Source organism: Schistocerca gregaria, chromosome 1, assembly GCF_023897955.1.
Source record: "Schistocerca gregaria isolate iqSchGreg1 chromosome 1, iqSchGreg1.2, whole genome shotgun sequence".
NCBI lineage: Eukaryota > Metazoa > Arthropoda > Insecta > Orthoptera > Acrididae > Schistocerca > Schistocerca gregaria.
Window position 1 is genome coordinate 185722230 of NC_064920.1, and position 16661 is coordinate 185738890.

Below are 16661 nucleotides of genomic sequence, written 5' to 3' on the forward strand. Positions count from 1 at the left end.
GTTGTATACGTACCCGTATCACTCACCCAGTAAAATGTCGTTCTTAAACACTTCCATTTTAAACTAAATGCGTGCCTTGTGCAATTCACCGAATACAGCCACTACAAAATACTTCGATACATCAATCAGTCGCGAGCAACATATGGGTATACTGGACGTGTTCATTTGTTCGACAGAGGAGGACAGAGGTATTCTTTTTAAAATTAGTAGGTCTTCATTGCAAGCACTAACAATAAAATGAAAATGCGACATTGTCACGGCTTGTTTTGTTTGCTGTTTTTTGCCTCTATATAATATACCTGTGCAGAAGAACAAATAGACATACACTGATATTGTAACTCTGCTTTATCGTCCACAAGGAAGTGGCATGCAACTGTCACAGCTGCCATCAGAAGATACAAACTATTATTGGCCTGTCCTTCCTTGTTCGTTCTTATTGGAGCAGTCTTCAAATGACTTGACGACAAAGGACGGCAATGAGCACCGCAGTGCAATGAAAATAAAAAGCCTCTTTCGCCTCTTTGACACGGCTTGTCAAACAAATGAATGCACCAACTAACATTAAAACACATTGTAATTCGTTGCAAAAAATCCACAGTACTCCCAAATTGTGACACCTTCTGATGCAAAATACTGGAACGAATAAAAATGCATAATTTACCTGACTCTTTTTTCATTATTTGATTTCTATAAAAAAAGGAAAAATTAAAAAATGAGACTATTAAATGTGAATTTAGGCTGATTTAAGGGGGCCTGAAAATCGGACTTTTGACGTCTGGTCAGGACGTTCGACCAGACACCACAGTTTTCATTTAAAAATGGGACTGTCCGGTCTAAAAGCGGACAGTTGGTAACGTCAAAGACTAGAGTAAGCATAAAATATTGTTGAGGATTTTGCGTTTGCAGTAGACTTTTCTTGGATCACTACTCTTAATGGTTCGACACGAAGTGACAAAAATTAGGTGAAACGCTAAAAGAAACATTTCTTCATTTATTTTTTAGTTCTATTTGTATATCATATCAACTTTTGCACATCGAGAAGACCGCAGCTAAATTCACATTACATTGCGGGCTTGCCACGAATACACATATCTTGCGCATGAGATCCTGAGAAATGCATTTCCTCAGAGACCTTTGCCCATCGTCGTTATAAAACAGCGGCAGAAAGTTTCCGGCTTAATTCATAAAATTGAAGACTTGCTAGGTCAACAGAGAAAAATTATCTAAAATGAAAAAGAGATAGATCCCATGGCCTAACACTTGCTGCCCAGCAGAGTATCATCCCCATCCATAAAAATAAACTAAATTTTTCCCGAACAGGCCATGAAAGCACGTTTCTGACCGCCCGCAGTATCATCCTCAGCCCACAGACATCACTGGATGCGTAAGTGGAGGGGCTGTGGTCAACACACCGCTCTCCCGGTTGTATGCCAGTTAGAAGACCGGGGCCGCTACTTCCCAATGAAGCAGTTCGGCAGACCGGTTGGTCCTCCATCCAAGGGCTAACCCAGCAACAGCGCTTAACTGCGGTGATCTGACGGGAACTGGTTATCTCCTTCCCTAGATGCTGTACGAACAACCTTTACAGATTTCTCTGTTAGGATGATTTGTCTCCTTCTCAGGGAAATGATGCATACGAAAAATATCGTGTCACGAATCTTCTCCAATTCCACCACTCAGTAACAAAAGTTGTCTCCGTGTTGATAAGGCGACGACAGAATGCGGCCCATCGATTTCATTGCTCTTTGGAACACTGGTTGAGTGCGAACAAAAGTAACTCCTGTGAAAGTTTTTGGTCTATTGTACTGAATTGTATGGAACTGCGGACCTAGAAACGACGAAGCCCACAGTGGTACACAACCACACAACAGGCTACAGCAGTCCATTCACCCCACCGCCGCCCCACACCGAACCCAGGGATACTGTGCGGTTCGGACCTCAGTGGACTCCCCGGGAACGTCTCAGACCAGGCAAGTGTAACCCCAATGTTTGCGTGGTAGAGTAATTATGATGTACGCGTACATGGAGGAAGTGTTTGCGGAGCAATCGCAAAAAAAAAAAAAAAAAAAAATGGTTCAAATGGTTCTGAGCACTATGGGACTTAATATCTATGGTCATCAGTCCCCTAGAACTTAGAACTACTTAACCCTAACTAACCTAAGGACAGCACACAACACCGAGTCATCACGAGGCAGAGAAAATCCCTGACCCCGTCGGGAATCGAACCCGGGAACCGGGGGGGGGGAAGCGAGAACGCTACCGCACGACCACAAGCTGCAGACATAGTGTAACTGAGGGGGAATAAGGGTAACCAATCCGCATTCGCCGAGGCAGATGGAAAACCGTCTTAAAAACCATCCACAGACTGGCCGGCACACAGCACCTCGACACTAATCCGCCGGGCAGATTCGTGCCGGGCACTGGCACGCCTTCATGCCCGGAAAGCAGTGCGTTAGACCACACGGCTAACAGGGCGGGCTTTTGGTCTATACACACCCCTTTCCGAAAAAAATTCGTCCGCTGGCCAGGAAGAATCTTTAGAAATCTCGAAAATAAGTAAATTTCCTTTGTACATGTCAGACCAACAGCCTAATTCGTTCCAACGAATCGAAGAAGCGATGACTTTGATTCGTTACAGACACACTTGAGGAAAAAAAAAGCACTCCGTCTTCAGGTCACAAGTGGCCCATCGGGACCATCCGAATCATCCTCAACTCAGGATGCGGAGGGGCGTGTGGTCAGCACTCTCGGTCGTTACGATGGTTTTCTTTGACCAGAGCCGCTATTACTCGGTCGAGTAGCTCCTCAGTGGGCACCACGAGGCTGAGTGCACCCCGAAAAATGGCAACAGCACATGGCGGCGCTGATGGTTACACATCCAAGTGCCGGCCACGCCCGACAGCGCGTAACTTCGGTGATCTGACGGAAACCGTTGTATCCACTACGGCAAGGCTGTTGCCACTTAAGGAGAAATCTACTCCTAAATAGGGCGATGGCCACCTGCTGGATCGACTGCATGTACACAATCCGATCAAAAGTATTCGGACACCTCCATGTAATGCAGAATATACCATTAGGAGAGAAGGAACTATCAATATAGAAGGAGGCAGAGAGTACTGTGTTGTCAGTAGAGAAACAGTAACAGCAGACTTTGTCGCTCAGAAGAGTACATTGACTTCTAAGGTGGACAGGACAATTAATGCCACCCGAGTAACAAATCTGTCAAGGGCGCAACCCTTCTAAAGCTGCCCGAGTCGATTGCAGGTGATGTGATTGCGAAATGGAACCGCTAACGAACAACCACAGCTAAACAAACAACGGGCAGGAATTGTGTATCGTACAGTCAGGGACCGTAGAACATTGCCGACGATCGTTGTAAAAAATCGCACGAAATTAGTGGAAGAATTCCGAAGTTGCCACGATCAATCCAGCTGACACAATGACTATGCGAACGGAGTTAAAAAGAATGCGGGACAATGGTCGACCATCTCCTCATAAGGCACAAATTTTTGCAGTCAGTGCTAAGGGATGCATGAGAAGATGTAAAGAGCGACGTCATTGAAGAGTGGACAACTGTAAACGACTGATATGGCGTGGTGAATCACACAATGCCCTGGGACAAGCCGATAGAAGAGATTGAGTATGGCGAATGCCCGGAGAACGTCCCCTACCGGTAAGTATAGTGGCAACAATCAAGTACGGAGGAGGCGGTGTTACAGTATGATGTTGTTCGTGGTTAAGATGTCGTTCTGTTAATGCACTTAATAAAATGCTAAACTCGGAAGGAGACATTTTACAGCACTGTATATTGCATACGAGGGGCGTTTGAAAAGTCCGTACAAAGTCCGAGAGATGGCACCACCGGCGCGTATCGAGGTCATGTTCAGTTGTAGCGTCTTTGGAAAGAACGCACACCAAGAGTCAGCCTTGTTGGTCTATTTTTTTGTGTTTGGCATTCGTGTGAATCAAGGAAGTCGAGTGATTGTCAAAAAATGGAAGAAAAAGAATTTCGTGAGGTGATTAAACATTACTTTATGAAAGGTAAAACGCCTCAGGAGACTAAAGAGAAGCTTGATAAACAGATTAGAACAGCTTGTAAGTGGTTTCAAAATTTCGGAGTGGTCATATGGACACAAGCGATACTGAACCCTGTGGACGCCCTGTGGAGGTTACTACCCCAGCAATCGTTGATAAAATCCATGACATAGTGATGGTTGACAGAAGAGTTAAGGTGCGTGAGATTGCTAGTGCTGTGGGCATCTCGAACGAATGGGTACATAATATTTTGCATAAACATTTGGACATGAGAAGCTATCCGCAAGATGGGTTCTCATGCTTGACCAAAACCGGAATCGTGTGAAGTGTTGCAAGAATGGTTTGCAGCTGTTCAGGAAGAATCTGCAGGACTTAAAGCGTCGTTTTGTCACTGTGGATGAAACATGGATACATTACTCTACTCCTGAGACCAAAGAACAATCTAAACAACTGGTTACCGAGGGAGAATCTGCACCAAAAAAAGGCAAAGACCGTTACTTCGACCGGAAAGTTTATGGCGACTGTCTTTTGGGATTCGCAAGGGATAATCCTCATCGACTATTTGCAAAAGGGTAAAACTATTACAGGTGCATATTACTCATCTTTATAGGACTGTTTGAAAACCGAGCTGCAAGAAAAACGCCGGCGATTGGACCGCAAAAAAATCCTTTTCCATCCCGACAACGCACCATTACACCTCAGCAGTTGTGGTCGCAAAATTAAAGGAAATAGGATTCAAACTCGTTTCACATCCCCCCTGTTCTCCAGACTTGGCTCCCTCGGACTACTATTTATTTCCCAATTTGAAGAAATGGCTGACGGGACAAAGATTTTATTCAAACGGGAGGTGATTGCAGCAACTAGCAGCTATTTTGCAGACTTGGACAATTCCCATTATTCGGAAGGGATCAACAAATTAGAACTGCGTAGGATGAAGCGTATAAATCTAAAAGGAGACTATGTCGAAAAATAAAAAAGTTTACCCCAAACACGTAAGTAGTTTTTATTTTTGCACGGACTTTTCAAACGCCCTCGTATACTAGAGAAACATTTCGGAGACGATGACTGATTGTATCATCAGGAGGATGCACTCTTTCGTAAAGCAGCATCTGTGAGACAACTGTTTGTGGACAATAACATTCCTGAAACGGACTGGCCTGCTTAGAGTCCTGAACTGAGCCCATTGGATCGCTTCTGGGATGTGAGAAAGTCAACTTCGCTCCAGACTCTAGCCTTCAGCATCGCTACAGTGTCTCATTCCGGCTGTCGGGGAGAAGTGAGTGTCAGCCCACCACACACATTCACACATCTCACTGAAAGCGTTGCCAGTAGAGTTAAACGCCTCACAAGGGCAAAGAGAGGACACACATGCCATTTTAATACCCACTAATAGTTGTCCAGATATTTCTGAACCGATAGAATATAAGAGAAAAAAAATTATGGTGCTGCAATACGACATTATGATACGTCATTTTATAAACTAAGTCTGTAATAGTTTCTAAACACTGAAATGAACTCTGGACCTGGCAGTCAGCTCTGCTGGAAATCGAATCCAAAACAGTTCTGCCTTTCAAGGACATTTCAAAAATGTAATTCCCATCGGTGGGAGTTCAACCAGAACACATGCGCCTGATACGTGCTGAGAAGCTGCACGACACTGACAATGATTTTCACCAATCTTCAGACAGAAATTTGGAAAGGAGCTAGTCCTGTAGACACCCGTGGACGGCATGCTTATAACTATAAGTGTGCGTTATAAAGGATAACCGAAGTTATTAGCCGTATCACAAACACGACATTTTGTACAAAGCACAGAGAAGGAATATCTGTGAAGTGAGCGTTAAGATGTACAAAAGACAATTTTTATCGTTACCAAAATACCTCCAAATGGCACGTGGATATCTACTCTCTCTCACCAGTACAGACAGGTATCGCCCAAAAGTGCTGCGGATGTTGTAAACTCACTTCACAGGCTTCTTGACAATTTGCGTCTGATATCTGGAATGCACTTGGCACCAAGTTTTGAAGAGATAAAAGTGAGAACAATTCGCTAGTTTGTTACAAATGCTGCAGCTCAGGTGTCACTGCTTTTTTTTTTTTTTGTTAATAAGAAAAGAAAGAATAGACACTACCATTTTTAGGTTTTGTACTGCGTATGACAACGTAGCTACATTTCTGTTTTAATGATGTCTGCTGCAGTGGGCTACGATGATGACTCCTAGTTCACCAAAGTGGAAGTGTGAAGAGAAACGTCAAATTTGGAGCTATGACCTACAGCAAAAAAGCGTTTCATCGCACTGTGAATGTTTTCAAACGAAATTTTTCTGTTTTTCATTTCTGGTGCCATATGTCTAATCTTCGTTCATTTAGTGCTACATAGATACTAGTACTCCAGATTCCTATTGTGACTATTTTAAAGTAAGCTCATCGGTTTGCAAATCCAGAGTTGATGACTGATAGGGATACGTAAATCTCAGCTGCAGGTGAAAATTTATCATCGTATTCGTACATTCCACGTACTGACTAGCAACACACTATCACACTACAGGATTTATAGACTGTATATGGCCATACAGTTGTTTAGCTAGCACTTGGATGGATCACCACCCGGGTCTGTCGAGGGCTGTTGGCAAACGGGGTGCACTCAGCCTTGTGAGGCCAATTGAGGAGCTATTTGACTGATAAGTAGCGGCTCTGGTCACTAAAATTCACGGCCGGCAAAGCTATCTGCTGACCACATGCCCCTCCACATATCCGCATCGAATGACGCCTGTTGTCTGAGGATGACACGGCAGTCGGCCGGTACCGTACGGCCGTCCAAAGTCTGTTCGGACGGAGTTTAGTTTAGTACAGCCATAGAGTTGTACTAATTATATCTGCGATATTAACCCTTTATTACGTTGTGATTCTTTATTTTCAGGACGTGAAGTGGCTCATTCTGGTAGGTAACGGTAATTAGACCGTTGTGGCACTGAACTACGAAAAGTAACTTTTCCTCTTCGGAAACATTTCGGTTTGTAGGTGTAGCAATGGGCGTCTGCAGTAATTTATTCACTCTAAAATTGCTATTTTTGATATAACTGACTAGGTGAGTTAGAGAAAGCTACATCTGATAGGAATTACAGAAAACTTTGTTAGGTTTCTCATATTATGAGAGGTGATAGTTTTGTTTTTAATATTTGCCACAGAGGACGTATATATTGAATACATATACAGAGGGAACCCTTTGTATACCAAAGTTCACGTTGTTATCACGTACTTAGTCCTTGCTAGCACTTTTTTGTCTAGCGTTGGGAGCATCGGACGTCTTTTCTTATTGGTGTGGAAACTTGACTTCGTAATGTAATGGCCACTGCTTGGAACATATCAAACGAGATAATATCCGGCTGTGCACTCGCGTGCGCTGATATTGCAGGAAATGGAATTCCGTGTTTAGACGGCGTTTCCAGTTTAAGCCTTTTCAATATCGCAACCTGTGTTTCGCTATTAGAACATTGTCGATTTAAGCACTTCATAATATGAAATCAGAATAGTATCACATCACTCTTTACGCTTTTCTTTTTAAAGTACTGAGGAAATTTTGTCAAAAGTGTTCACTTCGTGATTTTTGTGTTTTATATCGGAAGTACAGTAACTGTTAATAACAATGATGAAATTGAAATGAAATGTCTTGCGGTTAGGACCTCCCGTCGGGTAGACAGGTCCCCTGGTGCAAATCTTTTGAGTTGACGCCACTTCGGCGATTTGCGCGTCAGTGTGGATGATATGGTGATGATGACAATGATGAAGACAACGCAACACCCAGTCCCTGAGCGGTAACCCAGTCGGGAATCGAACCCGGTTATAATGATAGAGGAAAAATGACATATTATTTCTCACTAAAGTGTAGACACTGAGTTGAACTTTAAAAATTACAATCACGTTTTTCCAAAGTGTAGAAACAGAAATTACAATAATTCGTATCGTGCTAGGCAATGGTAAATCTGCGGTTTAGTAAAATTACCGGCAACTATTGCTAGAAAAATGCGAAAGTGAGGTCTGTACCCTCAGTTTCCAGGAGGGGCCAAGTGAGTCCTTTTCCTCACCCCCCGCCCCCCTTTTGCGGCCGCCTATGTTCGTAACAGCAACAAATTTGAACATAGCGAGTACTAATAAATAAATGTGTAGAAATAGTGTTATGCACATCACTATTGTTTCCATTTTGTGTTAAGACTGAGACATTAATAATCCTGTTTTTACATATTAATTCATTAGTAGCAGCAATAGTGCTGAATTGTTGGTGCTGCACATGAAAATTGAAATTCGTTAATGAAGCGAAAGTTATTTTTCGGAGGTAAGAACCATAGCAGTCTAATTATAGAAAATACCGAATAGTGATACTATTATTTCTGCTTGATGTTGATAACATGCGCAATACGCATATTCGCTCCAAAGATATTCCAGTTGCATGGTGAAAACAAAAAAACTGTAAAATAATGTGTTTGTATTCCTGTTGCTGAAACTGTTAATCCTTCCATTAGTAGCCATTTTGCAAGACCCACTCTTAAATGCAATTAAATTATAATTGCTGAACTGATAACTTTAATCTAAATAAAAACCACCACTACATACTGTAACTGGCTACCAGCGTGTTGCATAGCAAAAAATGTACTACATTCAACCCTAGAGCTAAATCGACGACGAATTAGCTTTAATAAGCAGCGACCACTACACATCCCATGGTAACGTATAATCACTTTATGTCGCGCTTCTATATGTCTGAAGCAGAAACGGGAAAAACGGTTTGCATCTTGCGTCAGGTCCAATAAATGTAACGCTACGCAGTTACTGGACAGTAACGCAGTTCGTATCGCTTTGGGGATTAAAAAAGTAAGAGCGTAATTATTTGGACGCCGCTGACGTGTATGGGAGGACGCCGGCACTGCAGTGCTGTTATGCTTTGCGCGGCGCAGACGTTTCACTGACAATGGGATTAGTAAGAACAGGGCAGAGGATGCGACCCTGGGTCACTGCTTCCGTCACACAGACGTCATAGCGCGGCCCAGACTGCGACAGTGCAAAGGTCGGCTGGGCGTGCCGCGGTGCCCCAGGGCAGTTGCGCTCCCAGCCCCACACACAGGGCTGCCGCCAACTGCGGGGGCGTGCTCTCTGGCTGGCGAATCCGCACTGTCGCGCGAGTGGCAGCTAATTACCTCCAGCCTCCGCGGTGGAAAACGACTTTGTTGTGTTCACATTTGGCTAGGACGTTGTGGTTCCAACCAGGTTCCCACCTAAGCCGAAACAAGGCATCTGTTGTGGACGGCATTACCTTAAAACTACTGACAACGCTATTCCAGTAATTATCGGGCATTTATGAGACAGGCCAAATACCTTCGGACTTCAGGAATAATGCAATAACTCCAGTTTCAACAAGGCAGTTGTGAATACTACTATACTATCGGTTTAATAACTCATGGTTGCAAACTCATGCTCATAAATTAAGTATAATTCTGATACATGGTGAAAAAACGCTCTGGTGGTCGGTTTGTGGGTTTAAATGACCTCGAGGAATGACCATGCGGTGCATTTGGCCTGCAGTCGTCGCACGGTGCCGGTGGCAGCAGTCCACATATGCAGAGGAGAGTTGGTGCATGTCACAGTACGGTGCAGTGAGTACGTGTGCAGACGTTTTCAGGCGTGCAAATGGTGGCCGTGTGTTGCAAATGGCTCAAAGAAGACATATTGATGACGTTATGAAGGGTAGAATACTAGGGCGACTGGAGGCTGGTCAGACACAGCAGGTAGTAGCACGGGCCCACCGTGTGCCACAAAGTGTGATCGCAAGATTATGGTAACGATTCCAGCAGACAGGAAACGTGTCCAGGTGCTACAGTACGGGACGTCCATAGTATACAACACTACAAGAAGAACGATATCCCACCATCAGTGCCCGCAGACGGCCACGGGGTACTGCAGGTGGCCTTGCTCGGGACCTTACCGCAGCCACTGGAACAGTTGTCTCCAGTCATACAGTCTACAGACGACTAAACAGACATGGTTTATTCGCCTGGAGACCTGCAAGGTGCATTCTATTGGCCCCTGGTGACAGGATAGCCAGTAAATCCTGGTGTCAAGAACACAGTGCAAGGTCATTGGAACAGTAGTCCCAGGCTATGTTCACGGACGAGTACATGTATAGTCTGAACAGTGATTCTCGCAGGGTTTTCATTTGGCGTGAACCAGGAACCGGATACCAACCCCTTAATTTCTTGAAAGGGACCTGTATGGAGGTTCAAATGGCTCTGAGCACTATGGAACTTAACTTCTGAGGTCATCAGTCCCCTAGAACTTAGAACTACTTAAACCTAACTAACCTGCCCGAGGCAGGATTCGAACCTGTGACCGTTGCGGTCGCGCGGTTCCAGACGGAAGCGCCTAGAACCGCTCGGTCACACTGGCCGGCCCTGTATGGAGGCCGTGGTTTGATTGTGTGGGGTGGGATTATGATTGGTACACGTACACCCTTGCATGTCTTTGACGGAGGAACTGTGACTGGTCAGGTGTATCGCGACGTCATTTTGTCCTCCTTTACAGGGGTGCAGTGTGTCCCACCTTCCTCCTGATGGATGAGAACGCACGGAACACCGAAATATGGTTCCTTCTTTCAGTCATAATATGAACGTCGACATTAGAGATTGAGATACTCGATCGCGGAACAGAAAAGCTATTTCAATCGCTTTGCAGTGGAAAGGCATCAAGACCAGATGAAATACCTGTAAGATTCTACAATGATTATGCGAAAGAACTGGCAACAGTTTACAAGAGCAAGCAGCAAAAATAGGATTAGAAATTTCATTTGAAAAAACAAAATTTATGACTGACATCAAACAGGCACTTTCTGATCCCAAAATTGGTGATAACTACATCTCTCGAGTAAAAGAATTTAAATATTTAGGTGAATGGATTGCAGAAAATTGTAATGAAAAGAAATCTGTCAGATCAAGAGTCGAGAAAACGGAGACTGCGTTCCAGTTAACAAAAAACGTTTACAACAAAAAGAGTCTCTCGTGGAACTGCAAAATACGAGATTACACAACAGTAATTATACCTAAAGCTCTCTACGCATCTGAGACACTAAATCTTTAACACAGAACACTAAAATGGGAATTTGAAGTCAAAGAACGTAAAATAATGAGGAAAATCCTAGGACCAAGAACTAAAGATGGTGTGCATTATCCAAAACCTATTGCAGAAATATATAAAAATATCTCCAAAATAAGACACAATGCGCATGAGAAGAATCCAATTCATAGGGCATTTAGAAACAATGAACTTACACAGATTAACGCACAAAATCCATACATTTTTAAAGAACAAAACTACAAGAACGAACTGATACAAACAGACGAAAAAAGACCTGAGACAATTAGGGTCTCCAAATGTACATGACAGAAATGAAATCAGAAAATCACAAACACACGGGGTTTTGAGGAAGAAGACAGAAAAACTAACCGACATACGTGGTCTACGCAACGAAAGCTAGCCCATTCGTTGCGTATGAAGGAATACTGGGCGAAAAAGAAAGTCAACAAATGTTGATTACGCGTGGTCCTAAGTGATCCATCAGCGAACAAGAAAGAAGCAGTTTATCGAAGTTCGCTGGAGCAACAAAAGGTCAGTAGCGACTAGGTGAAAAGCGTAGGTCATTCACGTTTTCAAAATGGGTCGTAGGCCAGACATACAAAACTATAGCCCTATATCTTTGACGTCCGTATGTTACAGCATTATGGATCTCGTTTTATACTCATGAATTATGACATTTTTGGAGAGTAGGCCTATATCATTGACTCAATCTTTTTTTATATAATTATGGAAAATGTTTTATGCTCTAGAATTGTGGCGTTGTTGAAGAAAGAAAATCTTATCTATAAAAACAACGTGGATTCTGCAAACAGAGATATTGCGGAACTAGCTCGCTCTGTTCCTCCATGAGATCCGTAGCGCTGTAGGCAACTGCCCCGAGATTGATGCCGTGGTCCTTCAGTTTAGCAATGCATTTAACACATTCCTTCACTGCTATTTAGTGAAAACATGCGAGCTTACCGAGTACTGGACCCGACTTGCGACTGGATTCAGGGCTTCGTTGCAGACAGGAGACAACAGGTGTCTCTTAACGGAACAATATCGACAGAAGTATTCGACGAAAGTGTGAGAGGACAGTTACTGTTTACAAGGCATATAAATGTTCTAGTAGAAAGCGTCCGAAGGTCTTTAAACCTGTTTGCAGACGACGCTGTTGTCTATAAGAAAGTATCAACGCCAGAAGACTGTACCGATTTGCAGCTTGGACTACAGAGGATTGATAAATATTGTACACTTTGGCAGTGATCCTGAAAATAAATCAGTGTAACATATTACGCATGTTCTTATACAGGAAAGTAGGCCACTACTCTGTAACTGCCGGCCGGTGTGGCCGTACGGTTCTAGGCGCTTCAGTCTGTAACCGTGTGACCGCTACGGTCGCAGGTTCGAATCCTGCCTCGGGCATGGATGTGTATGATGTCCTTAAGTAGTTCTAAGTTCTAGGGGACTGATGACCACAGATTTTAAGTTCAATAGTGCTCAGAGCCATTCATTACTCTCTAACTACACTATTGAGGACAAATTGCTGAAAACAGTACCTACCATAAAATTTCTGGAGTAACTATCCAGAGCGATATTAAGTGGAATAACATAAACCTCACAGAAAGAAAACAAATGATGGACTTAGATTCATAGAAAGGATTTTAAGAAAAAAGTGGCTTACAACACGCTTCTTCGACAGATTCTACAATATTGTTTTTATTCTATCTGGGGTTCTAACCTGGTAGGAGGATCGAAGGGATAGAGAAGATCCAATGTTTGTTCGGTGCGTGAGTGTTGTGTACATAGTTCCACATAGTCAGCGCGTACACAGCTTTCCCACTAGAGCGCGCCCCGCTAAGCACAACAGCGCAGGCGCAGCGGTCGTCCGCCCCCGCACTACGAGATGGCACTGCCTTAGAGACGGACCAAGTTCTGCTTCCGCTGATTCGCGTATTAATATGTAACACAGGCAATGAGATTTCTGCTTTTGTAGAACCTTTTCTCCTTGTAGATCACACTCGCGTAGTGATATGTGAACGCGCGAGGTATTATAACGAGTGTACAGATCTCCGATTAGTCAGTCTGCATTTGTCTGCATTAGTCTGTACCAGTCTGCATTAGTCTGTACCAGTCAATAGTCAAGTTTCAGTCTGCGCCTAATAAAATTATCATATTCCTGTACATAGCCATGAAGATAAATGAATAGACACTTTGTCAAGTATCAGAGACATGTGAGAATAAGATTAACGTACCAAGACCAAAGGAACTTCAGACTGTCAATTGCAAACAGCATCCAGAATCAAGTTATGTAATGTCTACGCTTTTTATTATTTTAATAGATGTGTGTGAAAATTAATCAAGTTCTGTTTAAAGTCGGTCACCGCCAATCTGTTACTCTAAGCATGTAAGTGGCATTTCTATCGTCTGACCGAACGGCAGAAGATAAACACGCCACGATAAGACCACGAGACATGTTGCTGACACTCGCCTACTTCGTTAGAGCGACAAGTCAAATAATCTGATGGTGTGTGTACTGAAGGTCTTAAAGTACGCATACCACAGTGAGCGTTACAGAGATGCACCATCAACTTCAGTGGCAGACGCTACGAGACAGGCGTTGTGCATCACCAGAGGTTTACAATTAAAATTTGGAAGAGCGCCATGTGGGAGGATTCGGACATCATACCAGTATTATTTGCTCCAACATACATCTGACGTAATAGCTATGACGAGAAATTCGAGAGATTAAAACTACTGCATAGGCTTACCGACAACCATTTTTCCCGTGGGCCATTCGCGGGTGGAACAGGGAAGGGGGAATGAGTAATTGCCTGCCGTCAGGTAGCTTGCGGAGTATTTATGTATATGTAGATATAGAAATAATTGTTCCTTAAAGTGTCACAGTCTGACAGGAATATTTTGATATATACTCATCGCTTGCTGGTTTAATCTTATGTGGTTGAGACTTTGTCCATACCTTTAGGCGACTCTCCTCGCCGGCCTGTGTGGTCGTGCGGTTCTAGGAGCTCCAGTCTGGAACCGCGTGACCGCTATGGTCGCAGGTTCGAATCCTGCCTCGGGCATGGATGTGTGTGATGTCCTTAGGTTAGTTAGGTTTAAGTAGTTCTAAGTTTAGGGGACTGATGACAACAGATGTTAAGTCCCATAGTGCTCAGAGCCATTTTTTGACTCTCCACTTATAGATTGCATAGGTGACTGTACAGCGTTATATAGCTGGACGCTAATAAGATTTTCAAGTTCGTTGATGGTACGTTTCCTCCCGACATCTCTTTCTGCAGTAAATTCGTAATCTTTTGCTCTCTTCTGGGACAGCAAGAAAAAATATGCTTGACGCCTCACTTTGAACCCTAGCCACAGGAGACAGATAGGACCATAAGCAGTCGATACAGGTGCTGCACTCTAGGCTCGGCATTGTTGCTTGGATGTATCTGTTGTAATTGCTTTTATATAATTCCTATTATGACAAATAATAATACCACAACAGCATAATCTCTTGCCGGCCGCTGTGGCCGAGTTGTTCTAGGTGCTGCTGCAGCGGTCGAAGGTTCGAATCCTGCCTCGGGCATGGATGTGTGTGATGTCCTTAGGATAGTTAGGTTTAACTAGTTCTAAGTTCTAGGGGACTGATGGCCTCAGATGTTAAGTCCCATAGTGCTTAGAGCCATTTGAACCATAATCTCTTCCCTCGCCTACGTTAACGTATCTAACTTGTAATTCCACTTACTGCTAATTCGGATCCTTGTGATACGGAGGATGTCGTGAGGTGTGAGTTTGCCTTATTTCAATAATCATACAGTCACTGCTTCCAAAGCCCTAAGCCTTGTTATTGACCTTATTCTACTGTAATCCTTTACCTCAGAAAGTGATCATGATTTTATTCTCGACTGAAAATTCCTGCTTCCACGACGCAGTGTACAAGATAATCATTTATGTTGTTGTTAATATAGTGCCTTAATAGCATCTGCACCTAGGATCTCACGATCAGGGGTAGTGCATCATCACTGTAGGGTGCTGTGGGCAGCTTTCAGAGCAGAGCGTATGATATACGTTAACAAGAAACCCACAAGTTGTCGAGGACTGGACTGACGTAGCTCTGCACGCAAGTCTACCTTGCGCAAGCCTCTTAATCTCTGCAGAACTACTGCAACCTACAACCGTTTGGATCTGATTACTATATTCAAGCCTTGGTCTACTTCTACAATCCCTCTTCTTCCCACTTTGCTCACACTTGTATTACTACATTATCTCAGGATGAGGCTTCCTTTTGACAAGTTGTGCTATAAATTACTTTTCTTCCGAATTCAGTTCATTACCCTCTCATTTGTTACTCGATCTCTCCATCATTCGTCTGTAGCACATTTCAGTTGTCTTCGTGTCTGGAACTTTTATCACCCATGCTTCATTTCTGTACATTGACGCACTCCATAGAAGACACCAGAAAAGAATTTCTACCACTCACATATCCGTTGTTAGCAGATTTATAATTTCGATAAACGCTTCTATGGCTATTGCTACACTACATTTTACTTCGTCTCTACTTTGGTCATTAGCAGTTATTTTGCTGCCCAAACAGTAAAACACATGTCCTACCTTTAGTTCTCCCATAATCACCAGATTTAATACCACTATTAAGTTGGTCCTTAAGTTCTGGCGTTTCCTTTTTTAAATTTATGTTTCCACAAAAAGTAAATAAGAAATGAACAACAAATCAATTAGTACTGTATTCTGCGTTCGATAATGAACGTTCAACAAGCCATTCAATTCCCCGACAGTAAAAATCATATTGTTTCCACTCGAAGAAATCGTCCAGCCAAGCATTCAGCTCCAGGTTATTATTGAGTGAAACATAACTCTGCATTCGAGAGGGGTCGAACAGATGGAAGTCCTGATGCGCCAAGTGGAGAGAATGCAGAGAGTGTGGCAGCACTTCCTAGAAAGTATTTGAATGGCTAGCTTTGTTATGTGAGGGCGTTGTCGTGTTGTACAAGAACGCCATATCGCCGATCACGTCGTTTTTGCCAGATACCGTTGCTAAGATAACGTTGTTGGACGTTAAGTTTCTCTTTGCTTCATGAAAATCTTTTAGGTCGAAATTGCCGTTTTTGAACCGTCATAAGAGGTACCGCTTATTCGCCATACACCTCAAAAATCTCTCGATCAGCTTCTGTGGCCGTGGCACCTAGATTGAACGCAAAATGCAGAAGGCGTCGAAAATGTTTTTTTATGTCGACTTGAAACCCCATTTTAATGACCTGACAAGAAAAAAATGTATATCAAGAAAAAAATAAACACATTATTTTGTAGAGTATATAATTTTCTATCGATTAAGATAAAACGCATGGCCATTACATTTTAATTTTCATGCGAGGGCTTGTGGCCAACCCAATACACTGCGTTACCTTTCTTTTAATTTTGTAGGTGTTAATCTTACTATCTCTTTTGAGGAGACATCATGTCGTATATAAGTATACCCTTATCGATATCCTCATCAGCGAGCTTCA